General features: G+C 35.7%; 1 long non-coding RNA gene across 3 annotated transcripts in view; it reads left to right on the plus strand.

The window, feature by feature from the left end:
- The window catches only part of LOC101885924 (uncharacterized), a 134,033-nt gene that overhangs the window by 109,710 nt on the left and 6,566 nt on the right, over positions 1–17,757 (plus strand). The window contains exons 3-5 of one of the 3 annotated variants that reach the window (XR_015515379.1): positions 4,306–4,387; positions 10,940–11,047; positions 12,037–13,109. This is a non-coding gene — a long non-coding RNA (uncharacterized LOC101885924). Of the gene's footprint in view, positions 1–4,305; positions 4,388–10,939; positions 11,048–12,036; positions 13,110–17,757 lie in introns of those variants that run through there. The other 2 variants (XR_015515378.1, XR_015515380.1) reach the window with 2 other exon arrangements.

Raw genomic sequence — 17,757 nt, forward strand, 5'->3', positions numbered from 1 at the left:
TAACCCAAATAATTATATATTTTTTTAATGACAGAAAGGAATAAATAAACACTTAAATACTTTCATGCATAAATGCACACACATTTAAATCTCAACGCTACATAGAAAAAAAAATAGGTCAAACAAGACATTTTTGCTTCATTATAAAATGTAACACTTTAAGATTAATAAATATTATTTGTATCAAAACACAAGACATTTCAACCCAATAGCACAATATTTCATGTAAACCATATATTGACATAAATTTCTGACCCACTTCATTTTATTTCAAACATAAATGAATTCCTCTGCTTCTCTTAATTGATTTGAACTGTTGAATTCATGTACAGTATTTAAACAAGTACAAGTAACTTTACATTACCTGAAAATAAAAAGTAATGCCTTTTTCTGTGAAAAAGCAATCTAATTTAATTAAACACCTATTTACCCCCTTTTCCAAGATTTCAGATAAGTTTTTATCTTATCTTATTTTGTCTCCAGAATGTGTCTGTAACGTTTCAGCTCAAAACACTCCTCAGATTATTTATTAAACCTTTCAGAATATTGATTTTTCTGCTCTGACCACAATATAGCTGTTTTTGTGGCATGTGCCTTTAATGCTAGTTCTTCCCGCCCACCATTCCCACGTGTCTGTCAGTGTGTTTCTGTCTCAGTCTCCGTCAGATAAACAGCACAGTGACAGACATGAAGGAAGCAGATCTCACCTAACATTTGTGAGTATTCGTACAGTAAGAACTTTCCCAATGATTATTTGATGTATTTGTTGTGGAGTTAATTCAAGCCTTTCTGCAACGATGAGTCGTTACAAAGTTCACGCACACACACACACACACACACACACACACACACACACACACACACACACACACATGCACCACACATTTAACCGTGCACTGTTTTTGCACAGCAAATGTGACTGGATACCTTTAACATCCACTGCTCTATGGATGTCTGTTATGGTAATATACAAAATAAACCTGATTTAATGTCCACAAACAGGGAATAAAGCGTCTTCTTTTATAATTGTACTGGCATGCAGCTGTGGTGATGAAGTAAAGACAGTAAAATCACTGTTATTAATTACAAACATGCAGTTTTAAAACATTTTAAACTTGTAAAATTCATTCTTGATCACGTTTGTTGATGATTGATGATCACAGAGAGCTCAACAGATCTTTTAATCTCAGTTGCTTTGCACACATCCTGTCTTGTTGATATGATTATATGTGTTACGCTGGAGACATGTTAATATGCGGCTATCAATCAATTCGGTGGGCGGGGAAACCGCATTTCAGCATCACAATGCGGTCGGCCTCAAAATGGGAGGGGTGTGGATTCTATTTTAATGTCAGGAAATTTTCCATCACTCTAATATGACTGTGGACAAACTATACCTACACACAGTTCTGTCCAAATAGCTTTCAAAATATTATTTTCATCACTTTGTAACTAATTACACTCACAACTGATTAGTTGTCATAAAAATGAAGCTTTATTATCAGTATAAGTCGGGGAATTTGATATTTGGCTCAAAGTGGGAATCCGGAATGCAAATAACCTTTCTGATGGCCCTCGCAGGACACTGTCAACGACAGCTGCTGGAGCAATGATCCACCATCAAAGTCTCACTGACTCCTTCAGCCAATTACTGCAGCTCTCAGAGAGATGCTGACATAAAAACTGCTGGAAAGACAGAGAAGTGTGACTCAGAAGCTGGTGACCACCACAGATGCTCAGGCTCACATACAATTTTCAGGTTTCCACTCTGGAAGACCCATCATTCAGAAAAGTTTTGACTTTTGAGGTCACAACAGTCATTAAATGCATCCTTTAAAGGGGTCATATTATGCTCCTTTTAACAAGATGTAAATTAAGTCTCTGATAGAGTGTGTATGTGACGTTTCATGTCGAAATACCTCACAAATAAGGTTTATAACTCTTTGAAACTGCCCCTTTTAGTCTTTGGTCCTAATTTCGCCATTTTGGTGACTGATTGTGTTCTCTTTCAAAAGAGGGCGGGGCTACAAATGCCTAAGTGTCAGCATAGTGACAGATTCAAAAACAAGACTATCATCACTAGTGGGTGGGGCTTTCACTTTGAAATACATTCGCCCTTTGTATGTGTCATCAAAGAGTTTCTGCAGACTGTTTTTATGATGTGTGATTATAAAAATAAATTGAATTAGTGTTTAGCATTAGAAGCTGGTTGTATAGAGTGGAGGAACTATGACATCACCTTGTAGGCTAATCGGCTGCTAGCATAAAACTGGTTCCTTTGATAAAATCCCTATAAATTCCCATTGGCTTTTCGAAGATTGCAAATAATGAGCTCTGTGTTCAAACACCGTTCATTACACTTACACGTTTTGTCCATCCGGATAATCCTCACACGAAAATACAACGTTTAGCACTTTTGGAATTTTAAATGCAAACCCAAGAACTGAAAAGCTAACATTAGGCTATAAACGGACTATACTGCTCCCAAAGCGCTCGCCTGTGATGTCAGGACCACCCTGCTACAGACCACTTTTCAAGCTTATTTTTACAAATATGGTCCATGACAAAGAGTCAATCTTTCGGTTTATTATATTATAATCCACACTACATATTATAAACAAATAAATACGCAAAAGCACATCTGTATATTGACTTGCGTGCCGTTTGAATGAGTTTTTGCGTGAGAAATACATTTTGTTTTGTTTTACGGTTGTTGCAAAAGTTTTAAAACTGTGTGTTTAAATGTTTCTACTTAATATTATCATAAGACATATTTAAATAAGTGTAATGTCTGCGTGCATACAGACTGCTTACCTTAGACAACAGAAATGAGGCGTGAGGGACAAGTCTATCGAATGCCTGCAGGTTCCATCATAGATAGAGAACAACATTCTATATTGTATTTTGTCACAGAGAACAGCGAAATGCAGCCCATACAGTCATCATGCTATACATTTTATAGAGGAGTGTAAATATTGCCGTTATGACAGTAAAATGGGGCAAAGCAGTGGCGCAGTAGGTGGTGCTGTCGCCTCACAGCAAGAAGGTCGCTGGTTCGAGCCTTGGCTCAGTTGGCGTTTCTGTGTGGAGTTTGCATGTTCTTTGCGTGGGTTTCCTCTGGGTGCTATGGTTTTCCCCACAGTCTAAAGACATGCGATACAGGTGAATTGGGTAGGCTAAATATGTGTGTGGATGTTTCCCAAAGATGGGTTGCGGCTGGAAGGGCATCCCCTGTGTAAAAACGTGCTGGATAAGTTGGCAGTTCATTCTGCTGTGGCGACCCCGGATTAATAAAGGGACTAAGCCAACAAGAAAATGAATGAATGAATGAATGAATGAATGAATGACAGTTAAATGTGTTTAGATGAAGAAAAAACTGACGGAAAATGTATTGATCATGTTAAAATGACAGTTAATATGCATGTATTTCTTACACATTTATTCACACATTTGCATTACTGAAAGCAGGCTGAACTGGTAAGCAGTATCTTTATAATATTGTTTAATTAAAATACATGATCAACAAGTAAATCGGTCTTGACGATCTTTACAAGGGAAGGCATTATCTACACCTAATATAAATTGCCAATTAGAAAAAATACTACAAACTATAAAACACATGAAAGTCATGAAAATACTTCAATCGAAAAAAAAAATTTTGTTTAAACAATTAATAACTGCTTTTATTTCAGTCAAAATAAAACAAATAAGACTTTCTCCAGTAGAAAAAATATTGTAGGACATACTGTGAAAATTACCTTGCTCTATCAAACATCATTTGGGAAATATTTAAAAAAGAAAAAAAAATTCAAACGGGGGCTAATAATTCTGAATTTCTTTCTGGAGCATCAGTGAAGGTTTGAACAATATTAACTTTGTTATTAATTGTGTTTAAGTTAAGTACAACTAAGAAACTTGATTAATACAAAAAAAAAAATGTTTGGAACCACTTGAGGGAGAGTAAAGTACATAAGTAAGTGAAATATCCTTTCAGGATGTACAGTTCTCCCAGAGATGGGTTGCAGCTGGAAGCATCCGCTGTGTAAAACATATGCTGGATAAGTTGGCGGTTCATTTCGCTGTCAACCCCAGATTAATAAAGGGACTAAGCTGAAAAGAAAATGAATGAAGGATGTACATTGTTAAGTCTTAAAGAGAACACACACACACACACACACACACACACACACAGAGAGAGAAAACAAAAAACAATGTCGGTTCATTTCAGAGCTAAACATTAATATAATATCAGTTTGTGTTGTTATCTTGTGGTTTGACTCATCAGACAGCCATTTGTGTTAACAGTGGATGGTGGTGAGTTTCAGGACAGCAGCGGCAGCACTAAACTCTCTGTTTGGAGAACATTAGAAAGGCAAACACACAGCAGGTGAGCTTTCCTTTCTTTCAAAGACATCCAGATGAAGTACAGCTCAGTGAAACTGAACGCAGGGGTCTAGAGTTATGTTGGTCAAAGTTGAACCGCTTTTAACTTCACTAGCTGTTATAAAGTGACTATTAGCCTTCAAAATAGAGTTTCTCACTTCTGTTGAACACAAGTGGAGATATGCGGAGGAATGTTGGATAAAATGCAGCCATTGACCTCTATAGTATTTTTGGTTCCTACTATGGTTGTAAATAGCTGATGTTTTAACATTTGTTTAGTACAGTATATCTTGTGTTGTTTTTAATCAACACTATCTCATGACAATTTGTAACTTTTTGATTTAATGGCTAATTCTTATGAATTTGTAAGATTTCATTTGTACAATTTAGTACTATTTGCTCATCCCCCAATGATGGTTGGGTTTAGGGATGGGGTTTGGTTTTGGACCATCGCCTCCTTCATAAAGTGGTAGATTTTTGGATGACTGAACTCGTATCAATTAATTTTTGTTAAGTTCACTATATTTAAAACGCAATTCAGGCTTTTTGGGCATTTGTAACCAGGTCTACATTTCTGGGGACTGTAAAAAATACGTAACCGGAGGTACATCTGCTCACAGTTTTTGGTCCCACTTTATATTAATTTTCCCTAACTATTATGTACTTACATCAAAAAAATAAATAAATACAATGTACTTACTGTGTTTATAATGTATTTGAGAGCACTTGAGTTGGGATAGAGGTTGGGTTATAGATAGGTTTGGTGGCATGGGTAGGTTTAAGGGTAGGTTAAGGTGTAAGGGATGGTCAACAGTGTATTTACAAATGTAATTACAAAAGTTAATTACAGATGTATTTACATACATGTATTTAATCAAGCATAAGTACACAGTAAATACTTGTATATACACAATAAGTACATTGTAATAAACTACTTATTCCTATTTAAGTACATATTAGTTAAGACCACTTAATATAAAGTGCGACCCAGTTTTTCTTTTTGCAAATTCGCCAGAGGTCGCTGTATACGCTTTTTGATGATCTCAGTTTTCTCACGCGCGTCCTCTACTTGCATAAATCCACAAGAGGGCACAATATACACTTCAGCCAACCAGGCCAGCTTGCTGTCGACTGACTGACTCAGACTGACCCACCCACCCCCTTCCCTAAACCCAATCGATAGTGTTTTCAAAAACAATCTAGAAAAAGAAAAGCCGTCATGGCCTCGTGATTTCACCATGTTTTCAGCCTGTAGTTTATTTATTATTTTTGTAGTTTTAACTAGTTTTTGGAACCAGACTCAAACCCTGTCATCGTGGTTAACTCCGCTCCGCATCCCAAGTCTGCTGACGTAAGGGGCGAGCCGCTAAGCAAACTGGTAACACCATTAAAGCCATCCACATGGAGGAAAGCGATCAGCTAGAGGTGCTAAAAGAAGAGAAGCCATCACTGGTGTCAAACCGCTCTATAGTGTTCGTTTTAAATACGAAATGCAACCAGACATACCTCTGGCTACATAAATTGCACTTTTCTGAAATCTAGACAGGGGTACGTATGCACAATAAGCCTGTGTACCACAATGTGCAAAATGCTGGTTTCCACACAATCAATTTGTGTTGTAACAACATGAAGGAATTAAGTTATCAGTTTTTACAAACACATAAAGCAATTAAAATGTGCCAAATATTTAAAAAAAAATTAGTTTTTTCAGCTCATTTTAAATGAGTCATTTAAACAAACAGCACTTGTCACTTTTTGAGTAATGTTACGTGTGTATTTATAAAGTGCATTTATCGGGAATGGCCATACACCCAAATCGCTTCACAATTATGAAGGGTGGGGAGGGGGTTCTCGCTACCACCAGTGTATAGCATCCACTTGGATGATGTGACGACAGCCACAGGACGCAAACGCCAGTGTGCTCACCACACATGAACTATTGGTGGAGTGGAGAAACAGTGATACCGCCAATTTGATGGATGGGGATGATTGGGAGGCCACGCTGGAAAAGGGCCAACAGAGGGAATTTACACCCTTACTCTTTACGAGAAGTGCCTTAGGATTTCTTATGACCACAGAGAGTCAGGACCTCGGTTTAACGTCTCATCCGAAAGACTGTGCTCACTGACAATGTAGTGTCCCCTTCACTATACTGGGGCATTATAACTCACACAGACTGCAGATTGAGCACCCCCTGCTGGCCTCACTAACACCACTTCCAACAGCAACCTACCCTGTAGTTTTCCCATGCGGTCTCTCATCCAGGAACTGACCGGGCTCAGCTTCAGCGAGTAACCGTCTTGTGCTGCAGGGTGATTTGGCTGTGGCCATGTATGGATATGAGTGTATAATGCAGTTTGCCATAGCATTCAATAAGTTGTAAATACTATAATACAAACAGTATAATACACTTTACTAAAGTTTGGCTGTGCATTTAAATGTCTCCATGGATGTTACAATTTATCTGTGGAAATATCAATGACAAATAAATATTTTTTGTTATAAAGAGAGTATAATCTAAACTTAGTATGTTGTAAAGGATCAGTTCTGCCTCTATACTGTATCATCTTATGCTTCAGCCTATAATTTGAATAGACTGTAATAGGGATGTTACTTTAGCTGCTTTAACTCCTTATACAAACATTCATTCATTCATTTTCCCTTGGCTTAGTTTCTTTATTCATCGGGGTCGCCACAGCAGAATGAAACGCCAACTTATTAAGCATATGTTTTACGCAGTGAATGCCCTTCCAGCTGCAATCCAGTACTGGGAAACACCCATACACGCTACCATTCACACTACGGCCAATTTAATTTATTCAGTTCACCTATAGCGCATGTGTTTAGACTGTGAGGGAAACTGGAGCACCCGGAGGAAACCCACACCAACACGGGGTGAACATGCAAACTCCAGACAGAAATGCCAACTGACGCTGGGACTCGAACCAGCGACCTTCTTGCTGTGAGGCGACAGTGCTAACCACTGAGCCACTGTGTCGCCCATTTTACAAACTGTTCTGCAGATTTACTGCCAGTTCTGAAGTAAAAAATATTTAATTCCTTTCATTTAGTTTGTCTTGTTGTCTGATTGTGGCTATTATATTACCTCAGCGGGCTGTTTAGCATGCCGTCATTACCATGTCTTTAAAATGAAGGTATTGGGTGATGAAATAAAACTGCACCCTGTAGATTTCACCTTTTAAATCATTTTTGCTCCTATTAGTATTTTTCTGTCTACTGAGCTGCAGGCATAAACAAATCAGCACAATCTAGTTTTAAAAAAGCTGTTGTTACATTAGCATATGTACTGTATTTATGATGGTGTCCAATTATTTTGGAGCTTTAGCAACAACAGCCTTCATAGTAAAGGCTAGAAGCAGCAGAACCTCATATTTCAAAGAAAACACAATAATAATATTCAGCAGACCTTGCATAACCCTGAACCTTCCTCCAACTGGTCTGGTATGACAGTGCATGTGTCATCTTCCGCTCGCAAATGAAGCATGTTTCCCCACCGAACCGCTTTAACAGGGCCTTTATGTGTACTCAAAGGCCGTGAACTCATTTGCTTCACCCCCTAAGAGATTTCCACATTTTTTTTTTGGAAGGAAAAAAATCATAAGTATAATCAGTAGGTACCTATTCTGTGGCATATCAGTGGCTCTGCCATCATTAACCGGCTCATTAAGCCTTTCTGGCCAACTGTGAATGTCTCCTCTAATCTGTGATGCTCCCAAATTTAGATGTATGTTCTGCTCGGTACATTTCACACGCCACGGGTGCTGTGGTTTTACCGTCACCATCGAGCCCGTTTGTAAATGAATGGGTTTATTTCAGTCGGTGAAGGATGAATAAAGAAACAGATGTATTGGCTCATTACAAACACAGGATGGGATGGACTTCACGTCCGGTAGTCTCGGCAGTGTAGAGTTTACTTAAAATGGGGATTCGCACCACACAATCATATTTAATGTGGAAATAATACCAGTGATAATATAACTCAGTGTGCATTTTTTCAGTGATTACAAAGCTATCTAAATATACTTCAGAAATCATTATAGATGTTCCTTTGTTTGAAACTGGTATAGAATGCATTGATACACTATAATGTGTTAAATTGTTGTCTAATGTCGACATATATGTGGCTTAGGCAAGTGCAAAGATTTTCCATAAATGGTATAAGAAATCCATTTCCAAAGCTAGCAGTTGGCCCTAATATGATATGGTTGCTTTTGACCATATTTGGAAGGGTTGTGAATATTAATGAGCTCTGTTCTGACACTCCATCAGCTAAAGTTCAAAAAAAGTGGAAGAAAAACTTAATTTGTCAAAAATATACTTAATATACTTGTTAATTGATAGTCATTTCAACTGAAGTGGTAGAGAGGTTTATTTTAGCTAAAAGGAGTGAGTGAGCTGTCTTTAAGCCACCAGTGTAACCTAGTTTGCTCGGTAGTTGTGGTTTGGATACAATATAAGTTACTTTGTAATTATACTTGACAAAAGGAACCAACAGAGATGTATTTAGAGTTGTAATTTATTGTTTTGACGTATATAGGAAAACACAAAAGCAAAGTAATATTAGCTCTTGCATAAGCAATTGAGTTTTACTCCAAAAATAAAAATCACAATAATGGAATGGACTTCACATCCGGTAGTCTCAGCAGTGTGGAGTTTACCTAAAATGTAGATTCAAACCATGCAATCGTATTTAATGTGAAAATAAGTTATCTTGAAATGAAATGACTCCATTATCATTGTTAATATTACTCAGTGTGCGTTTTTACTGTTTACAAAACCAGCTAAATATACTTTAGGAATCATTATAGATGTTCATTTGTTTGTTTGTTAAATTATTCTCTGATATCAACTTAGAATGTATGTGGCTAGAATTTTTTAGTAATGGTTTTACAGTTTACAAGTCCATTTCCAACCCTAGGAGTTGGCCCTAATATGATATGGTTGCTTTTGACCATATTTGGAAGGGTTTTGAATATTAATGAGCTCTGTTTTGTCGCTCCAGCAGCTCGTGTCAGTGCCTGTAAATACACAAGTGCAAAAAATTTCTTATTCAGTTGTCAAAAAAACATTTGAACAAATACTACATTCCTTGTTAAATGACAATAATTTCAACTTAAGTAGTAGAGAGGTTTATTTTAGCCAGAAGGAGTAAGTGAGCTATTGTTAAGCCACCAGAGCAATCTAATTTTCTCATTAGTTATGGTGTGGATGTAATATAAGCTGCATTGTAAGTTGTAGCTCTATAAACTCAATTGTCAGTGTTAATATTACTTAGTGTGCAGTTTTTCAGTGATTGCAAAGCCAGGTAAATAAACTACAAAACTCATTAGAGATGTTCGATGGTTATTCTCTGATATTATTATTAGCAATATATGTGGCTTACGCAAGTGCAAAGATTTTCTAGAAATGGTAAAAAAAGTCAATTTCTAAAGCTAGCAGTTGGCCCTAATATGATATGGTTGCTCTTGACTATATTTGGAAAGGATGTGAATAGCAATGAGCTCTGTTCTCACACAAGTGCAAAAAAAGTAAAAGAAAAACTGAATTTGTCAAAATATACTTAAACAAATTTGGTATATTCCTTGTTAAATGACAGTCATTTCAATTGAAGTGGTAGAGAGGTTTATTTTAGCTAGAAGGAGTGAGTGAGCTACCAGAGTAATCTAGTTTGCTCGTTAGTTTTGGTTTGGATGAACGATAAGCTATATTGTAATTATACCTGACAAACAGAATCAACAGAGATGTATTTACAGTTGTAATTTGTTGTTTTAACGTATATATGAAAACACAGAAGTGAATGAATATCAGCTGCAGCTTAAACAAACGAGTTTTGAATTTCACTCCAAAAATAAAAGTAAAAAAAAAAAAACATTAATGGCATGGTATTCACATCCGACAGTCCCAGCAGTGTGGAGTCTACTTAAAATGTGCATTCGCACCACACAATCATATTCAATCAAACTCTCTTTTTTACTAATATGCACAGAAAATAACAATTAGTCAAAAAAAAAAAATTGTTCCTATTGAACATAAAAATATATTTTAGAGACAGAAACCTCAGGTTTGACTAAATATCTTCCAACTCAGGCTCATTCTGAAAACGTACCCTTATATACATTTCTGGAGAGCACCAAATACGTCCCAGGAGGTGTTTTTATTTTGTTTTTTTTTTGTTTTTTGCCGTTTTTGTGAATCTACCAGAGGCTGCTGTGTACGCCTTTTGAGATTTCAAATTTCCCTCGTGAGTCCCATTTGAGCCTGCTCTTCTTGCATTAATCCATCGTAGGCCGCTTTTGACTGACTATCTGGCTGACCGATCGACCAATAGTATTTCAAAAGCACAGACTGACTCGATAATCCCCTTCACTAATCCCAACCAACAGTTTTAAAAAGCAATGCAGAAAAAAAAGCCCTCGCCTGATTTTTACCATGCTTTCAGATTTGACCACATTCTCACCCTGTTATTTACTAGTTTATTTTATTTTTTGGGCTTTTGTTTTTGTCTGACCTACTTTCTGGAACTGTTTTTCACCAGACTCGAACCCGTCATCGTGGTCAACTCCTCTTTGCGTCTCAGGACTGCCAATGTACATGGCGAGCCACTGGACAAACTGGTAACAGCAGGAAAGCTGTCCATACGGAGGTAAGCAGTCAGCTGGTAATCCCGAAAAGGAACTGCGTCATAACGCCTCGTAGTGTAAAGACGAAATACAGCCATATGTACTTATGGATACATAATTTGCCATCTCCAGAAATGTATAAAGGCATTCATTTTCACAATGAGCCTATGTTGATATCTTTATTTGTGTTGCAAAGAAAACCAATTTTTTTGGGGGGGTTGTAAACAACATGGGTCAGTAAACATCAGCTTAATGTTAATTTTGCTGTGAACTAACCCTTTAATGGCTGTTTTACATTTCTCGTTCACCGTTACTGTTTTAAATGCTCTCCAAGGAAAAAAAAAAAAACAGCAAACAGATTTTTGATGATGTTTTTCAAAAAGCATGCGGAATCCATTAGCATCCAAAAGCAGGATTTGTAATAATTTATTGGTGTAAAGGGTGAATTAACTCCTATTCCTCGAGTCTCATTTGAACCTCCGTACAGTGTCATCCAGCAACCAATTACATTTTTAAATTCGAATTTATCTCAGTTAATTGGCCTAATTAATATTCAGTGGAACAACGGAAGAGTCCCACTCGATTTGTTCCAGTTTTAATTGAACATATCTCAGCCCATAATCAAGCTCTGCTGGTTTGCATCTTTTTAATCATGCTCGTCCACTTAAAGGCACCTTCAAATTCTCGCCCCAAATCTACAAGCGATAACAAGCTTGGAGCGTTTAAAAATAAAACCTCAAACTGATAATGACGGAAGGGGATCAGAAGGAGAGATTCAGAAGTTTTCACTTCCAGAAAGAGACAAGAGGGTCATTGCTTGTTTAAAACTGACATTGTCTGTTCTGCATAAAGAACTACAGGCTTTAAAGCTTAAACACTTTATTTTATAATTAGTGTACAATTTCATAATGCATTATAGATTATTAATTAATGGACCCTGCATCCATTTCAATGCACATAATATTTCAGGTTGTATTTATTTGTTTATTTATTTTTTTATTTATTCATTTAGATGGATGGACGGACGGACGGACGGACGGTCGGTCGGTCGGTCGGAACAGTGAAAATTAATTTACAATGATGAAGGACAGAGAGTTGCCGAAAAACTACTGAGAGAATTACTGAGAGATTTCAGCTGCTGTCTGGGCTTTCCATGCCTTTCTACACCTCCCTTTCTTCAACTGTTCAATACTTTTCCCCTGTCATTTCATTTTATTGCACATAACTTTATTTGTAAACTAATTAGTTTTGTTTTCTTTGCATATGTGGATTTCTTTGGTTGCGATCATCATCTGGTGAAAATTTCAACAGCAACAGCACCTTTAGAAATATGTGACGTGAAAAATGTGGATTGGTAGGGTGCCTGCATACAACCCTTGCCATGCGCTGACATGGTCTCACCCAGTCACTGGTTCTCACAGCTTGGCATGTCTGCCTTGCCTTTGGAAAACACGTGCTCCCATGAATAATTAAGAAGCAAGGTCTTCTCAGATAAGAAAACTCCGCTATGAATAATAATGAGAAACCGAAGCGTCATCACTCCACTACCAGATTTGTGCTGTCACCGGTTTTGATCCCAATTTTAAACCTGGAAGATTAAATTAGCTGACAAAAGCTTAAAATTTTGCAGTTTTCCCCAAAATTAAAGCTGACAGGTACTAATATTGTCTAAACTGATGCTCAACAAACACAAACATGCTATTTTTTTTCTTTTTACGTAAGTACTCCAGGGTGTCCTGAACCTTTAATGAGCTAAATTGGACATAGTGTATGTCTGTGAATGTGAGAGTGTATAGGTGTTTCCTAGTGCTGGGTAACGTTGCAGTTGGAAGGGCATCCACTGCGTACAACATGCTGGATAAGTTGGTGGTTCGTTTCGCTGTGGCAATCCCTGGTAAATAAAGGAAATAAGCTGGAGAAAAATAAATTTAATTGATTAATGAAGTACTTTTAATGCTCTTTGAAAGAAATCAAACAAATCAAACGGCTCATCATGAATTTAGTTGAGCTGAGGGTGACCAGCAACATTTTCTGAAGGTTAAGCACTTCATTTCACTGATCTTTACCATGAAAAAAAACTAAAAACCATTTTCTGCGGGTCTGATGCACTATTTGTCTCCCTCCATTCAGACAGAGAGCATCAGGAATGCCTCTTCACTCTATTGCCAATGTGTCTGGAGCAGAAATGAGCATGGTAATATTACCTGTCCTTCTGTCACCACTTTGATTCGATTTGATTTCATGCTCAAGATGAAACACTCTCAGGACTATTTGAACCAAGGCCAATATTCATTTAGATGGGAAAGTGTGATAGGACGAGAGGAGAGCCTGCGAGCGTGATTAATTCTGTTACCCTGCTCATACTTGTATTTCATTATCAAGGTGACAGAGGCCACCACAGCTTTTTGCCAAAACAGGAAGCAATCAGTTTAGCTTAGATACAGATAGGATGACCTGCTGGGATGGGAAAGCCAGAGAGAGAGAAAGAGAGATTAAATGTTTTACTGTAGTAAAAGTGTAAAGAAGGATGTGGAACAGTAACATCAGCAAGGGAATCGATATCATATTTCTTTGTATCCGTGCTAAAGCTAATTGAAATAAATAAATAAATAAATAAATAAATAAATAAATAAATAAAATTAAACAATTAAAATAAATTTAATTCAACTAATTTTATTAAATTAAACTAATTAAATAAAATAAATTAATTAATAATTAAATAAATCAAATTAAATAACATAATAAATAATTAAATATTCATTCATTCATTTTCTTGTTGGCTTAGTCCCTTTATTAATCTGGGGTCGCCACAGCGGAATGAACCGCCAACTTATCCAGCAAGTTTTTATGCAGCGGATGCCCTTCCAGCCGCAACCCATCTCTGGGAAACATCCACACACACATTCACACACACTCATACCCTACAGACAATTTAGCCTACCCAATTCACCTGTACCGCATGTCTTTGGACTGTGGGGGAAACCGGAGTACCCGGAGGAAACCAACGCGAACGCAGGGAACATGCAAACTCCACACAGAAACGCCAACTGAGCCGAGGATTGAACCAGCGACCTTCTTGCTGTGAGGCGAACGTGCTACCCACTGCGGCTCTGCGTCGCCCAGTAATAATTACATAGTTCAATAATAATTTAATACAAATTTTTGTCTTGTTGATAACTGTTGAGTCAACAGAATTGTAGTCAAATATTACAGTTTGTGCTAATTAGGTTCATTGGCAAATTAGGTTAATTAGGCAAAAGTGGTTTGTTCTGTAGCACATCAACGAATAATATTTTCTTAGGGGGGCTAATAATATAAACCTTTGCAGTTTTACTTTTTTAAAGCATTTTTTAATCAAATAAATCAAACTTTCTCATTGTTCAGTAAATAATTAATTATTAGGTTAGGAATTTACTTTTAACGTTCAAGACATACGTTTAAACATTCATTCATTCATTCATTCATTCATTCATTCATTCATCTATTTATTTATTTTTTTATTTTTTTATTTATTCATTCATTCATTTATTTATTTATTTATTATTTTCATTTCTTATTATTTATTTTATTTATTTTTGCATTTTCTTGCATTTTTGTTATAGTTTATTTTGTTTTGTTTTATTTATTTATTTTTACTTATTTTATTATTCCAGCCAAGCTAAAATACCTTTTATTTACATTTTCGTTTTATTTATTTATTTATTTATTTATTTATTTATTTATTTATTTATTTATTTATTTATTTATTTGATGTTGTTGTTATTATTATTATTATTAATATTACAGACAAACTGAAGGACTTTTATATAAATTTTCTTGTATTTGTGTTTTATTTTATTTTATGTTTTGTTTATTTATTTATTTACTTACTATTATTTACTATACTATAATTATATACCATGTATTAACTTTTACTATTATTCTTATTCCAGCCAAACTAATAGACGTTTATTCAAATTTTCTTGTAGTTTTGTTTTATTGTATTTAAATGTATTTATTTCATTTTTTATCTATTTATTTTTTACAACTATTGTTATTATTGCAGTCCAACTAAAACATTTTATATACATGTTCTTGTATTTTTTGTTTTATTTTATTTTATGTTTAGTTTTATATTTATTCATTCATTCATTCATTAAATCATTCATTTATTTATTTATTTATTTATTCTTCTATTTTTATTCTAGCTAAACTGAAAGACTTTTATTTACATTTTCTTGTATTCTATTGTTTTATTTTATTGTATGTTTTATTTTAGATAATTTTATCTTTTGGAAACAACATCAGACAATTTAATTTAACCATACTAACAGGTACATTTTAGTCTAGATTTAGAACTGATTTTAGAACTGTCTTCCACTAACACATTTTACAGTTCATTATTAAAACTGTGAAGAGAAAAAAACAGCACTTTTGTTAATGACATATTGATTTATTAATGAATTCCAGATGAGGATAATTAATCATTTTCACTCTTTGCGTGTCTGAATTTAATTATCATTAACGGTCAAACAGAAGCCAAACGTGGGCCTCTGTAGTCTTTAGAAATATCTTAAAATAAAATGAAATCATTAGAATTATGTAAAATGACTTACTATCTGAAATTTAAAAGAATTTTCCTTACACTGCAAACAAAAGATTTTTCTTTATAATAAAATAAAGAACCATGATTTTTCCTTCACCAAACTTGACTGATTTCTGTGAGAATCTTGGGTCCATGCAGGTTCCAGTAGGTCTTTTGCAGTATTTGTGATGATTTGGGATGCAGTTCAACAAATGATTCATTAGAAAAATCGACCTTCTGCCACTTTTCCAAATGATCAACTAGAAGTCAAGCTATTATTTGTTGCTCTTTTAACTGGGATCAACAACAAAACTTTTGTCAGGTGGTGTAAACATTAAAAACAGCTTGTTATGCTATATTTTAATTATATTAGTATTATTTTTTGTATAGTCATGATTCATGAACACACTTGTTTGTAGAGCTAGTTTGACACTTTCCTGCTGTTTATTATTCCTAGTCATTTCCCCTATAGACAACTAAATAGTTTTAATTCAATTGCAAAAGCGAATGCACTTCTGCATTGCGGAATATAATCAATACAGTAGATATTAAGCTGTAAACAACCCAGAATACTGTAGCCCTCGTTTATCTAATTCATCTTATTATGTTTGAGAGAGCAATAAAGGATGTATTAAAATGCACAGAATGAAAGAGGCCTATTCAAAAAGCTTTCAGATGCCACAGTTTCAAAGGGCCAGATAAAGCAGGAAGGGTGAAAAAAAAACACAAACATCCCGCAGTTCAGAGGACATCAGGGACACTGGGAGCAGAATTAGTCTGCGAGTTGGAAATTAAACCACCGCTGAGCAGAGTACTCCATCTGAAAATTTTACAAAAGATTTGTTTATTCAAAACCCACAAAAGCCATATTTGTCCACAGCCTTTCAGGTGCTGGCAGAAAGCCAGAAGTGCTGAATGTTTCATATATTTTATTAACAGAAGGCTGGAGAATGAGTTTGTTAATGCACATTTGCAGATGTGGGAGAAGATTGATCAAAGCTGCAATGGATTTCCTCAGCATTGCAGAGTTTAACGTAGTGTAGATTAACATGTTATATACAGACATGGACGAATTTGTTGCTTCGCTTCAATTCAATTCAATTCAATTCTTTTTTTCTTTTTTTTCTTTTTTTTTTATTTACAGACCAGTTTCATTAAATTGCTTTTTTAATGTCTCTGTTGAACCACAATTCGAAAGAAATATCTGATTTTCAGTTAGTTTTCATTCATTCATTCATTTTCATTTCAGCTTAGTCCCTTTATTAATCCAGGGTCGCCACAGCAGAATGAACCGCCAACTTATCCAGCACGTTTTTATGCAGCGGATGCCCTTTCAGCTGCCACCCCTCATAACCCATTATGAGAAACATATACACACACACACTCATACACTATGGACAATTTAGCCTACTTACAGCGACCTTCTTGCTGTGGGGCGACAGCACTATCTACTGCGCCACTGCTTCGCCCCCGTTAGTTTTCAGTTTCAAGTTATTTCCGTCTTCATTGGAAGGGTACCAAAAATTTTGTTCAAGTCTGTGTGTATCTATATAATAGTTCTGGTCAAAGATTAATCATGATTAATCACATCCAAATATACATAGACTCACTCACCACTTTATTAGGTACACCTTAGTAATACCGGGTCGGACTCCTTTTGCCTTCAGAACTGCTTTAATCCTTTGTGGCATAGATTCAACATGGTACTGGAAATGTTTTTGAGATTTTGGTCCATATTGACATGATAGCATCACACAGTTGCTGCACATCCATGATGCCAATCTCCCGTTTCACTACATCCCAAAGATGCTCTATTGGATTGAGATCTGATGACTGTGGAGGCCATTTGAGTACAGTGACATGCTCTTCTGCATGTCTCGGTTGTAATGAGTGGTTATTTTAGTTACTGTTGCGAGAACACCCAAACACTGCAGTTCTTTTTCATACTATGGATGTCAGTGGTTACAGGTATCCAGTTGTGTTTTGTGTTAAAAAAATAAAAAGACAAAAGGCTTTGGAACAAGTGAATGACGAGAGAATTTTAAGTTATGGGTGAACTCTAAGTCTTTTGAATATGTCAAGCTGCTGTGTTACACCTATTGTAATGTTTTTCAGTAAATATTAAATTACTGAAAGAGCTATTATGTATTTTATAGGTATATTTTATAT

This window comes from Danio rerio, chromosome 18, assembly GCF_052040795.2.
Source record: "Danio rerio strain M-AB ecotype USA chromosome 18, GRCz13ab, whole genome shotgun sequence".
Taxonomy (NCBI): Eukaryota; Metazoa; Chordata; class Actinopteri; order Cypriniformes; family Danionidae; genus Danio; species Danio rerio.